General features: G+C 40.0%; 1 pseudogene; it reads right to left on the bottom strand.

Moving 5' to 3' along the window:
- Positions 1–1251: 1251 nt before the first annotated feature.
- On the bottom strand, positions 1252–2968 carry LOC120584426 (tigger transposable element-derived protein 1-like; annotated as a pseudogene).
- Between the last annotated feature and the right edge of the window lie 9649 nt (positions 2969–12617).

The following is a 12617-nucleotide window of genomic DNA, read 5'->3' as shown; positions in this document are numbered from 1 at the left end:
CTCTTGTTTGCTGCTTCTGGAAGCTCTAGATGTCAAATGCAACACGTCCGCACCCAGGACCCATCGAGGGCCTGGATACTGATGCCCGTGCTCCCTGGGACGCCCACTTTGGTGGGTGCTATGCCTGTGCTGGTCTTGCAAATGGTTCTTCTGCCACCGCTGCTGAGCTGTCAGTGTCCCTAGAGGTTTAGTGAAGCTGCTCTGTTATGCTCATACTCTGCAACCCTGTACTCTGTAGCCTTGACTAGCAAGCACATGCTCTGTTCGGGTGACCTGTCCTTCCTACCACATCCCAGAGGACACCTTCCTTCTAGCCTTCTCTAACCCTTATGAGAAATCCTTGGGTACCAGCAGCACAAAGCTGAGCGTAGGCTCACTTGAAACCTCACAGTATCCTTAAGTTTCTGGCTGCCAAGCCTGTCCACCTCCTAGTCACACCTAGGACCACATCCCAGGATGAAGACCAGTGTTAGAAAAAATACCACCATGGGGTTGGGCCTGAGTCTGATCCAAATCAGAGAGGTTTTTCCAGCCCAATGCCACCAGGAAAGTTCAGTTTCCTCATCAGTAAACTTTAGGTAATGGTTACCTTATAAATGCTTTTGTGACAACCTGGAGCTTCAACCATAGCAGAGATTGGTAAGAGGTGATCTAATACTATCATTAGTATCGTCATTATTATTAGTTTTACACCAACATAGGTAGACAGGCTACTTTTGTGCACATTAGCAGACCTTTTATATAGTTTCTTATATTCTTTAAAGCTTAGGCAGTAGATCATGTGACTATTGAGCATTTTAAATGTTGTACGCTGTATATGTAAAACACACACTAGATTTTGAAAGTGTAGTATGAAAATGAGAATGCAAAGTATCTTATTAATACTTTTATATTGTTACATGTCAAATTGATGATAACTTAAAAATATTGGCTTGAATAAATTAATTTCACCTGTGCCTTTTTACTTATTTTGAATGTGGCTTTTAGAGAACTGAAGATTATACATGTGGTTCTCACCTATGCTTGTACAGACTTTCCAAAGAGGAATTACGGGTTCGGATCCAGACCACCACAATGAAGTGAATAGCTCAGTAAAGAGAGTCATATGGATTTTTGGTTTCCTAGTGCACATGAAGTTACGTTTATATTACATCATAGTCTATTAGGTGTGCAATAACATTATGTCCAAAAATGTACATATCTTAAAAATACTTTATTGCTAAAAAAATCCAAAAAACAAAAAACAAAAAACTAACCATCATCTGAGGCTTCAACGAATTTTAATCTTTTTGCTGGTGGAGGGTCTTGCCCCAATGTAGATGGCTGCTGACTGATCTGGGTGGTTGTAGCTGAAGGCTGGGTGGCTGTGGCAATTTCTTAAAATAAGACAACGATGAAGTTTGCTGCAGCAATTGGCTCTTCCTTTCATGTATGATTTCTCTGTCATATGAGATGTTGTTTGACAACATTTTACACAAAGTAGAACTTTGTTCAAAATTGGAGTCAATCCTTTCAAAACCTGTTGCTGTTTTATCAACTAAGTTTATGTACTATTCTAAATCCTTTGTTGTTGCTTGAGCAATCTTCACAGCATCTTCGCCAGGAGTAGATTCCATCTTGAGAAAACACTTTCTTTGCTCGTCCATAAGAAGCAACCCCTCATCTGTTAGAATTTCATCATGAGATTGCAGAAACCCAGTTACTTCTTCAGGCTCCACTTCTAATTCTAGTTCCCTTGCTGTTCCATCACTTCTGCACTGAAGTCTTGACCCCTCAAAGTCATCCATGAGGGATGGAATCCACTTCTCCCAAACTCCTGTTAATGTTGACATTTTGACTTCTTCCCATGACTCAGAGATGCTCCTAATGGTATCTGGAATGATGAACCCTTTTCAGGAGTTTCAATTTACTTTTCTCAGAACCATCAGAATCGCTATCTGTGTCAGCTATAGGCTTATGAGATGTATTTCTTAAATAATAAGACTTGAAAAATAAAATTACTCCTTGATCCACGGATGTTAAGTTAGCAGGCATGATCACATACGTGTCCATCAGAACTCTTGGGTGACCAGGTGCGTTGTCAGTGAACCGTGATATATTAAAAGAAATTTTTCCGAGCAGTTGACCTCAAAAGTGAGCTTAAAATATTCAGCAAACTGTGTTGTAAATTGATGTGCTCTCATCCAAGCTTTGTTGTCCCATTTACAGAGTACAAACAGGGTAGCCGTAGCATCATTGTCAAGGTTTCTAGGATTTTCTGAGTAGTAAATGAGCACTGGTTTGAACTTAGAGTCACAAGTTGCATTCGCCCCTGACAGGAGAGTTGGTCTGTCCTTTGAAGCTTTGAGGCCAGGTACTAACTTCTCTCTAGGGATAAGGGTCCTAGATGGCTTCTTCTAATATAAAGCTGTTTCATCTCCATTGGAAATCTGTTGATAGTGTAGCCACCTTCATTAATTTTCTTAGCTAGTTCTTCTGGATAACTTGCTGCAGCTTCTACATCAGCACCAGCTGCTTCACCTTGCACTTTTAGGCTATGGAGACGGCTAATTTCCCTAAACCTCATGATCCAACCTCTGCTAGCCTCAAACTTTTCTTCTGCAACTCCCTCACCTCTCAGCTTTATAGGGCTGAAGAGAGTTAAGGCCGTGCTCTGGATGAGGTTTTGGATTCAGGGACTGTTGTGGCTGGTTTGATCTGTCCAGACCACTACACCTTTCTGCATGTCACCGATAAAGCTGTTTCACTTTCATATCATCTGTGTGTTCTCTGAAGTAGCACTTTTAAGTTCTTTCAAGAACTTTTCCTTTGCATCCACAACTTGGCTAACTGTTTGGGGCAAGAAGCAGAGCTTTCGGCCTATCTCAGCTTTCGATGTGCCTTCCTCACTGAGCTTAATCATTTCTAGTTTTTGATTTAGAGTGAGAAAAGTGTGACTTTTCTTTTCATTTAAACAGTTTGAGGCCATTGTAGGGTTGTTAATTGGCCTGATTTCAATACCATTGTGTCTCAGGGACTAGGGAGGCCTGAGGAAATGGGGAGAAATGGGGGACCAGCCAGTCAGTGGAACAGTCAGAACACACATTTATTAAGTTTGCCACCTTACATGGGTCCCATTTGTGGTGCCCCAAAACAATTATAATAGTAACATCCAGGATCACTGATTATTGGTGACCATCACAATTTAATAATAATGGAAAAGTTTGAAATATTGTGAGAATTACCAAAATATGACACAGAGACAGAAAGTGAGCAAATGCTTTTAGAAAAATGCTGCCTGTAGACTTGCTCAATGCAAGGTCGTCACAAACATTCAATTTGTAAAAAAATACAACATCCAAAAAGCACAATAAAGTGACACACACTACAGTGAGGTATGCCTGTATTATAGTTCTACTGGAGAGTGCTGCTCTAGGGAATTCTGGTGATGGGTCTAAACTGGAACGCCATTCAGTTTTCAGAAAAAGAGCTCTTTTCTTTTTATTTCATTTTCCCCTTTGGTGTCTTTTAAGGAGACTTTATTCTGCACAATGTATTTTTTTTAATGGTTTTTTGTTTGTTTGTTTGTTTGTTTTTTCCCCTTAGTAAATGGAAGAAGGCCGGGCTAGCCTGAGTGAAAATGTAGAAGGAACTGAAACAAATGAGGACAACTGAATTTGATACATCAAGAGATGTTCAGTGTTACTTTGAACCATTTTAAAGCTCTTAACCAGGCCAAAAATTTAAATCTGGACTTATTTTAGATTCTAACAAAGCAAGAAAACTCCATTGTAAAACACAAGTTGCAAAGTGTACCAAATGGGATGATAGCACCTGGACATTTGCTGAAATGTTTAAAGAGTCTTATTATTGGCTCAGCTATTGCATTTACATAGGAAAATAATCTAATATAGCATATGCATGATTGTGTGATTCCCAATTAAAATATTTAAGATCTGCATTTGTGAGCCAATATCTAATAATTTTTCCAAGATTTATAGAAAAGTAGAAAAAAACTGAAAATACTTGATACATATTATACAGTATAAATAAGTGCTAAAATTTCCTTTTTTAACTAAGAATGTGAAATTCTGGGCTTTTTTTTTTTTTTTTGATAAACAGGAATACTACCATTATTTTTCTGCTTCATCTCTTCACTCTATGCCGTGTTGTTGAACTTGCCCTTTTAAAGATTAATCAAAGTCTGCATTTATAGTCAGTTTAAGAATGTCACTGTCACTTTGAACTCATGTAATGTGGTAAGAATTAATTTGATTAAACCAAAATTAAAACACATACAGTTCACAATAGCATTTGCAAGCTATTTAGCGCCTCGGCTGGTGTTGAAGACTGGAAAGGGGACTACTTTAGAATTAGAGAGAAGATCTTGCCTGTAGTAGACATTAGTGCTAAGTGGCTGTGACTGGCTATTTTACTACTCGATTTAATACTCTCGTAATGATCATATTTTATTAAGAATCATGGAAAAAAGGAAAGAGATAAACCAGTTTAGAGAAACCTTGCTTTTTCCCTCCCCAGCAATCCAGCTCCATGGGTTAAGTCCAGTTCTGCCACACCTCTCTTTTCGCACTTTTTTCTGGATAGGCTTAGCCCCTCTGAGTTTGAGACAGAATGCGGAGTAAGTGTCAGATATTTTTACACACATGGTTGTCTGCTGCTATGGAGGAGGAAGCCTCAGTCTCACTCTCACTTGGTCTTATTTCATTTGATGTTGGTGATTTCTTCTGATATGCTGGCCTCTGCATAGAAGGTATGGGGGATTTCTTGGGGTGCTGCTCAGAGAGAGGCAATCCCTTGAATCCCTCCACTGGTCCATGCCCCCAACTCCTTCTCTAGAAAGGTGTCCCCTCCATTTTTTTTTCTCCTTTCATGGAGACATGCCCACTGCTAAATTCACTTATTCTTCCTCTAGAGGTCCAGGGAACTAAGAAATGATATGCCTTATACCTGCTTCCAAAGGCCATCCCTTCTCAGAAGTCGCCAGGCCAGATGTAGGCACCAGTTCTGATATTCTCTATGCGGGTCAATCACAACCAGAATTTACATGTCGAATCTCCTTGAGGACACCTTCCTTTGCTCCTCTTTAGTGGTGGCTCCAAAATGAGTTTACCTCTTCAATGATCAGCAAGTTTTCAGTTAGGAAGTATAGTGTTGGTATCTTTTTCTTGTAGACATGCCTAACGCGACCACTGATTCTCTTATAGACTCACTAATCTGACTTTGGAGAGGGGAAGGAGAACCCTCTTCAGCCCTAACACTTTGTACCCCTAAGGTCATCCACCCCACTGTCCTGCCTATCCTTCTGTACTCTGCAGTCTTCTCATACAGATTGGAAAGCAGGGTGTGCACAGGGGTGCTAGCAGGACCAGTTCTGCCACCTCTTAATAAATAGAGAATGGTGTTCAGCCATATCAGTTGTATTACTTTCATTTGTTGTCTGTTTAGGATCTTAGAATACATTCCAGCTCAGAATGAAAAGTCCATTTATCATCCTGTTGTATTTTTGAAAATCATCATTACCACTCAGCAGATGGTGGTTCTAGTTCTACTTTTGGACACATGGTAGGATTACTTTTTCCTACCTCCTTCAGTTAGGTATACACAGAGTATCCAGAGAAGCAGAACCAAAAGAATGTGTGTGTGTGTGTGTGTGTGTGTGTGTGTGTAGACATGCACATACAAACATATATACACACACGAGAGATTTTTTTTTTAATTTTTATATTTTAAGAGATTTATTATAGGGAATTTGCTCCCACAGTTATGGAGGATGACAGGTACAGAGATCTGCATGGTGAGTCAGTATGTTCTTGACCCAGAAGAGCTGACAGTGTAGTTCGAAGCCTGAAACCAGCAGCCTTGAGACCCAGAAAGAACTGATAGTTCAGTTTGAGTCTGAAGACAAGGAAAATTGACATTCTAGTTAAAAGGCCACTAGATAGAAGAAATTCTCTTACTTGGGATGAGGTCAGCCTTTTGTTCTAGTCAGACCCTCATCTGATTGGATGAGGCCCACCCACACTGGGAAAGGAAATTTGCTTTACTCAGTTTACTAATTTAAATATTAATCTCAAAAACACCCTCACAGAGACACCCACAATAATGTTTGACCAAAAATCTTGGTACCCCATGGCCCAGACATGAAAAATTAATCATCAGAGGTATGGCCATGCTTTAGCCAACAATGATCTGATTTTGTGAGGAAAGTTTTAAGAGCTGCTATACAATTTACTACATTCACATTTTCATGTCTAGTTGATTGTGGAGAAATACATCTTCATGGAGCTTCCATTAGACTGGGCTCTCAAGTGTATATAATAAGTGAAGCTTCCCTGCTATCTTTGGGCTAGATATGTAGAGTGTGTAAGATCTAATTTTTTTTTTGTATTAAGTCACAAAGATATATATATATATTGTCACTGAAAAAAATATAGCCATCCTGACTAATATAATTTTGTATTAAACAGGAGAAGCCATGTCAGAAGTTAAATTATACATAGAGGATTCAGATCTTCTCTATATGAGATGCTAAAAGGTCCCCAGACTGTACCTGACATTGTTTCTAGAATATCCAGACCACGTGCTAAGAAAGGCCAGCTCTAGGGTCAAAATCATACACTAGGTAAGTTACAGTCTTTACAAGACACCTGAGTTGACTCTATACGTCCTGGCTCACAGTTTCTGCCTTTGTCACGTTTTCATTCCAAGTTATTTCTACAGTAAATACAAACTTAAATAACCTAATTATTAGCTACTAACTATTGGTAATTTTTGTTTTTCAATTGATCTCTATTCTCGTTAAATAAAGAGCTATATTTACAATTACAGTTTCTCTACTGAGCTCTGGTAGAAAGTAAGGAACATGTCCAGGTACCTAAACAGAGTATGTTGGATTCTCATAGGATGAAAGTGCTGTGAACTAATGACCTAGAATGACATCAGAGATACACCTTGGCAAGCAAGCATGTGGAAGTAATGGCTTCTGCTATGAAATCAGAGCATGTATTCTTCTGCGTAAGCACCAAACTGGATGCATCTGTATTAAGTAGACATCTGCTTGATTATATACAGAAATGACCTAAATCATAATTTCCTCCCTTTAAAAAGTTATGAAAATAATTACATAGATATATATTTTTAAAGAATACCTGAGAGCAGGAAGTTGGAAGCTATCTACCTCTGTTCTATCTACCTCGGGTTGGGCACAAGGGATCTTCTGGCCCATGTTTAGATCCTTGCATACTTAAGGCCTGAGATTATTGTTTAATTTACCTGCTAGTTGAGTCAAATGTGTGATAAGAATCATTCGACCCTTCATTTTGCCAGGTTCCTAAGGTGAAATGTGCAGTAAAACATTCAAGAATTTTTTACCCAGTTCTTACTCTCTAAATATAAAATCATGGATCCCCTTATTAATTATCCTGAATATTTGGCCCTTGAAATGGAAGCTTGTTTTGAGCAAAAAATGCTTACTACAAAATAAAGAGTGGTCCAACCAGCACTGGCCACGTAGAGCTAAATCTGAGCGAGTCTCAGGTCTCCAACTGCTACTTAAGTGCCTACCAGATAAAAGTTGTGAAATTGAATGAGCAAGTAAGTATGGTCATTAAAATGTAAGTAGATGAAAATTAGATAATTGCATGCTGCTTTTTACTCTGACACACATTGTATTAAAAGTTACTATGTAGAACCATCTTCTTGGGAAATAAATAGACAAGATGATTAAACAAGTGACTATCTCTAAATCCTGTCAGCGAGAAGAGAGTAATTGAGTCACATTCTTTCACTGCTCATGTGATGCCTAACTCAGCGTCTGGTGCGTTACAGGCACTCAATAAATATTTGTTGAGTCTATTAGTGTATGAATGTAAACAAAAATCTTATCTTTCCATTAAAGTTGGAGTACAATAGATGAAATTATTTTAAAATGTGGCCCAGAATCAAACACCAATCATCTCCATTTGGCTTTTAATTAGCACGAAGAGTACGTTGTTGTTATTAGTTTTCAAAATTTGTTTAATGATCATGAAATAGTTGAGAGTATCTGTGGTATGTTCTCCAGGTTGAATTAATGAAAAATAAATATTTTTTTTGTACTGCGTGAATATATTTGGCATCCTTTCTCTGAAGTGTTTGAGATATCGCTTTTGGGGTGCATTTTAGAGATGCCGAGGAAACTGTCTGGATTATAAAACCCAAATCAGGATTTCCTTTTCAGCTTTAAACTAATGACACTGGGTATCTTTACCTCCCAAGTCTTATGGGGCCTGAGAGCATTGGGGATTGTTTATATAGTATGTATCATTTTATGCTTACTAAATGCTTCCTGACTGACAGGTGACAAGTGAAATCATTCCAGGTAGTGTATACACTGTAATTGTCTATATAATGTGCAGAAAGTAAAAGAAACCATAAACCTCCCATTGCTGATGGAGTGAAGGCGAGGTGATAATAGCTTTTAAAATCTTGAATATCCAAATTTAAAGAAATCCCTTGGAGAGGGAGGAAGAATTGTCCAGAGATTTTTTTCCAGAAAACCTCTAGTGTGACCAAGGAGTTCAGCCTAGAAGTTGAAGAAGAGCTAGCGGTCTTTGGCCATGGTTCTGGCCACCTCCTAAAGAATCTTCTTTTTTTTTTTTTCATGCCTTACAGCAGTCAAAGTTACAGTGAACTTCAGCCAGGCTTTAGTTTTGCTTTCCTGATGAGTACCTACCAGTACTACTTTCCCCTAAACTAATCCTATTTCCCCTCCAGGATCCATGCATTTGAGGGCAATCTGACATTGTTTTCACAGAGTAAAGTTGATTCCCAGGGGAATCTCACTTTCGACTCCTCTCCTCTTCGTGTCCCTTCAAGAAGCTTGTCTTTCTATCATCCTAATGACAGAGAAGAGAAGCTAAAAGAAAAGTCTGCTATGTTCGAAGTCACAGACACCCTAATGGTTTTGAGATTAGAAGTTTGTTCTCAGGCTTCTGAATTTTCTGTTCAGCATCTTGCCCACAGCTTCTATGCCAGGTGGGGGCTGCATACTTCCTCTGCTGGCAGTGTGGCTTCCATCACATGGCTTCAATTGATGAATCAAGGCCCCAAGTACACAGAACAGTGCCTGGCACAATGGAAGCCCTGACAAATGCTGGCCTTCCTTCTTATGGATGGCATCATGCACCAGGCAGTGCTTTTCTTACTCTCTCCATAAATAATAGAACTATTCTACGTGATGGGCCATTCGCTTTCAGTTTAGGAAAAAGCACATTTAATACATATTGAAGTATTTACTTAGTCATATCTTTGTTACTGATACCACTTTACAAAGGCAAACTTCCTCCAGCTAAGTTCAACTTCAAATCTCAGTTATCATCTAAAGTCATTGTTAGGCATAGACAATGACCTTGGAATTTTAGAAATATTAGGATCATCAGGGAAGGCATTAATCCAATTCATGATTTCATACCTAGCTACTATTTATATACCATTAACTGTATGTGAGGCCCCAAAGCTAATTGGTATAATTTTTTAGATGACATGGGACCCCATTTCTGGTAGGTAGGATAGCCGGGGCTGAGTCCCTGCTGACAGGTAACTTCAGCACACTACACTCTCTCTCCCATAGTTAAACTTATATGTGATCTCTCCACTTCATCCTTATTTCCCAGAACTTTGATTTTAAATTTAAAGTAAATCACCTTTCCTTTTGTCTTCCTTGGCAAAACTACATAAACAACTTTGAGTGCCATTCTTAGATTGGGTAATTATTCCATTGTGCTCATCCACTGAACAATGTTCTCAAACATTCTCGATCATTCAATTGCTCCTCTGGGGCAGAGCTTCCTGCTGCCAACTCTGAAGCTCCGGTACCAGCCCAGCACATCTCTCCTGGAACAGCTCTGTCCTACCCATGGGTCTCAGTTTAGCCTCCCCACCTTAAGGAGACCATCCCTAAACACTCAGAGAAAGGGCCCTCTATCGGACATGCTCAAAGCACTCATCACTTTCCCTTTAAAGTGTTGATTAGAGCTTGAGACTATGTGTTGGTGCTGTGCCTTCAGGAGCGAAGTCCCCAGTCTGTGGGAAGTGCAAGAAGTAGGGGTTAAAATTGCTTCCTCCCTGCTGAATTGCCAGTACCTGGCACAGTGCTGGTGTGGAATATACTAAGTGCAGGGAGGGTCAAGTAGGGTAGGCAGAGGAAGTTGAGGAGAGGCAGGCAGAGACCTGAAGGATCAGTCACAGACAGCTGTGTGAAGTCTGCCGGACTGAGGAGCAGGACCACTATTGGTGCAGAAATGACAAAAAGATCAGGGCAAATGAAGGGCAGAAAAGGAAGGAGGAGGAAGCAGGGTGGGATGGGAAGGCCAACTGATGTGGAGACCATCAGGCTTTAGCCTTAAAATGCAGGAAGCCTGGCAGGGTCATGAGCAGGTGAGTAACCTGACCTGTGCTTTTTTGGTTAATATAACCTGTTCACTTTGTGGAGAGTGCTTCTTGGTGAGAAGAGAAAAAAGGGGGTGGGGATCAGTTAGGGATTATGGCCACAGACCAGTGGGAGAAGATGGTGGCTGTGATGGAGATAGGTCGTGGCACTCAGGGACACGCACGGAGGCTTGGTGACGCTAGTGGCCGCATTTCATTGCGCTTTTACTTTGTGCCAGTTACTGCTACTTCTGGATTAATTCCCACACATTCCTGTGTTATTATTTATCATCTCTATTTTACAGATGCGAACACTGAGGCAAACTGACAGAACCAGGATTGAAAACCAGGCTGTGTACTTGAGAGCCTGGACCCTTAATCTTGTCCTAACTGCCTCTTCAACTGGGCACAAAGATATGAGATCTCCCAGGGAGGATGTTGATGGAGATCAAGCCTGACTTTTTAGGAATTTAGCCTTTAGAGATGGGGTGAGGGAAAAGGGGCCAGAAAATGAAGCCTAAAAGGACCAAAGAACAACAGGAAAACCAAGGGAGACTGAGAGGGTAAAACAAGAGAACAGATCCTTCTGACGATGGACTAGTCCCACACGTATCTCTACAGATGAGTGAGATGAGGTAGGTGTCTGTCAGCTTCGGGGACATAAAAGTCACTGGTAACTTCGTGCATCTAATATTTTTCAAAATTTGTCATACCGAGATAGTTGCAAACTTTTACCTAAGACTTTCGTATTCTAGATTTGGATTTTAGATCATATAAAATTCTAAAATGCTAATTAACGTACACTGGTATTCTCTGTTTTCATTTCATCGTGCATTGCACTTATAAGCTGAAATATACTTATGCACTTAAATAAGATTTCCCTCTAACTAAATTGCCAATCTCCTGAGAAAAATATGATAAACTAAATTTTAATTAATCTCCGTTATACCCTTCTCATCTTTCCTCAAACGAATTAAATTTTTCCCATAGCAACTTAATACCTAGTTCACTTAAACACTAAGTTTTACTTCAGGGACCTCACTTGTTTCTTAAATTTTCTCTTCATTGATTTTTTTTCCCCAATGTTCATATTGTTAAACATAGATGCTTCTTTCCTAAAATGCAGGTGATGTTCTCTTTTGTTCTCTCTTTTTTACATTTAATTAATTCATTCAAAAAATATATTTATCGATCACCTTCTGTGTGCTGGGTCCTGCAGTGCAAAGATCAACAAGACACAATTCTTGCCATTAAAACTAATAACCAAGTAAAGGAGACAGATACCTAAGTGATAATACAATGCCTAAGACAGGGGCACTGGATCTTAGGGAAATTGCTAATTCCACTGGAGAGCCTGATGCTGGGTGTACTATGTTTTTTGTTTTTTTTTTTCATGCTGTCTTGATCCAGTTTTGAGGTTCCATCTAGAGGTCAGTCAGTTCACTTTTTTGACAAGCCTGTACCCCACCCACTTCCTTTCTTGGGGATCCTCCACGGCCACTAGGCACTCACCCTAATCTCCTTGGGGCCAGGTACTAGACAGGTAGGGACAGTCCCATTGCCTGGGAGCCCTAAAAAATATTCAAGTTAGCCAATGTACATACAGGGAGCCTGGAAGCTTAGTAACTCCACCATGCTTACCATTCATAGTCACCCCCTGCAGCTCCAGCTTGCTGTTACCCAACCCCTGGGTGACAACTCCTATATGGCTCTGCCTGGTACCCTTCTCTGGTTTGGAGTTTAAGTAAGAAAGAGTTCTGCCTTTCATCCATCTGAGTATTACAGCATTGAGTGTGTTCCACCATCAAAAGAACGTTTAAATTGTAAAGTCTTATAAGAAACCAGGCCGAATCTTTAATGTTTTGAGTTATTGGCAGGTGAGGAGTCATGGGCCAGTGGAGAAAATAGTCCAGGCAAAGAAGAGAGTATGAACAACAGTGAAAGGAGAAATCGGGTGGGGCTAGACTGGGGATGAGTGTATGAGTATCATCAGGGCATCAGAGGTCATGCAAGAGGAGAGAAGGCTGAGGTAAGAGGCCTAGGAGCCATGACATTTGAAAAGCAGGAAGAAAAGCAGAATTCAGGGAGGCGACAGCAAAAAGACTCAGAGATGTGAGATGATTGTAAGAGGTATTTATTAAAATGTTGAATATTTGCTAACCCTACCTGCCTCGAAAAGCATTGCTGTAAGTCTTTGGCCATCTTTCTAT

This window comes from Pteropus medius, unplaced genomic scaffold (assembly GCF_902729225.1).
Source record: "Pteropus medius unplaced genomic scaffold, Ma_sr-lr_union100, whole genome shotgun sequence".
NCBI classification, from domain to species: domain Eukaryota; kingdom Metazoa; phylum Chordata; class Mammalia; order Chiroptera; family Pteropodidae; genus Pteropus; species Pteropus medius.
This window is presented reverse-complemented; position numbering and strand designations above follow the sequence as displayed.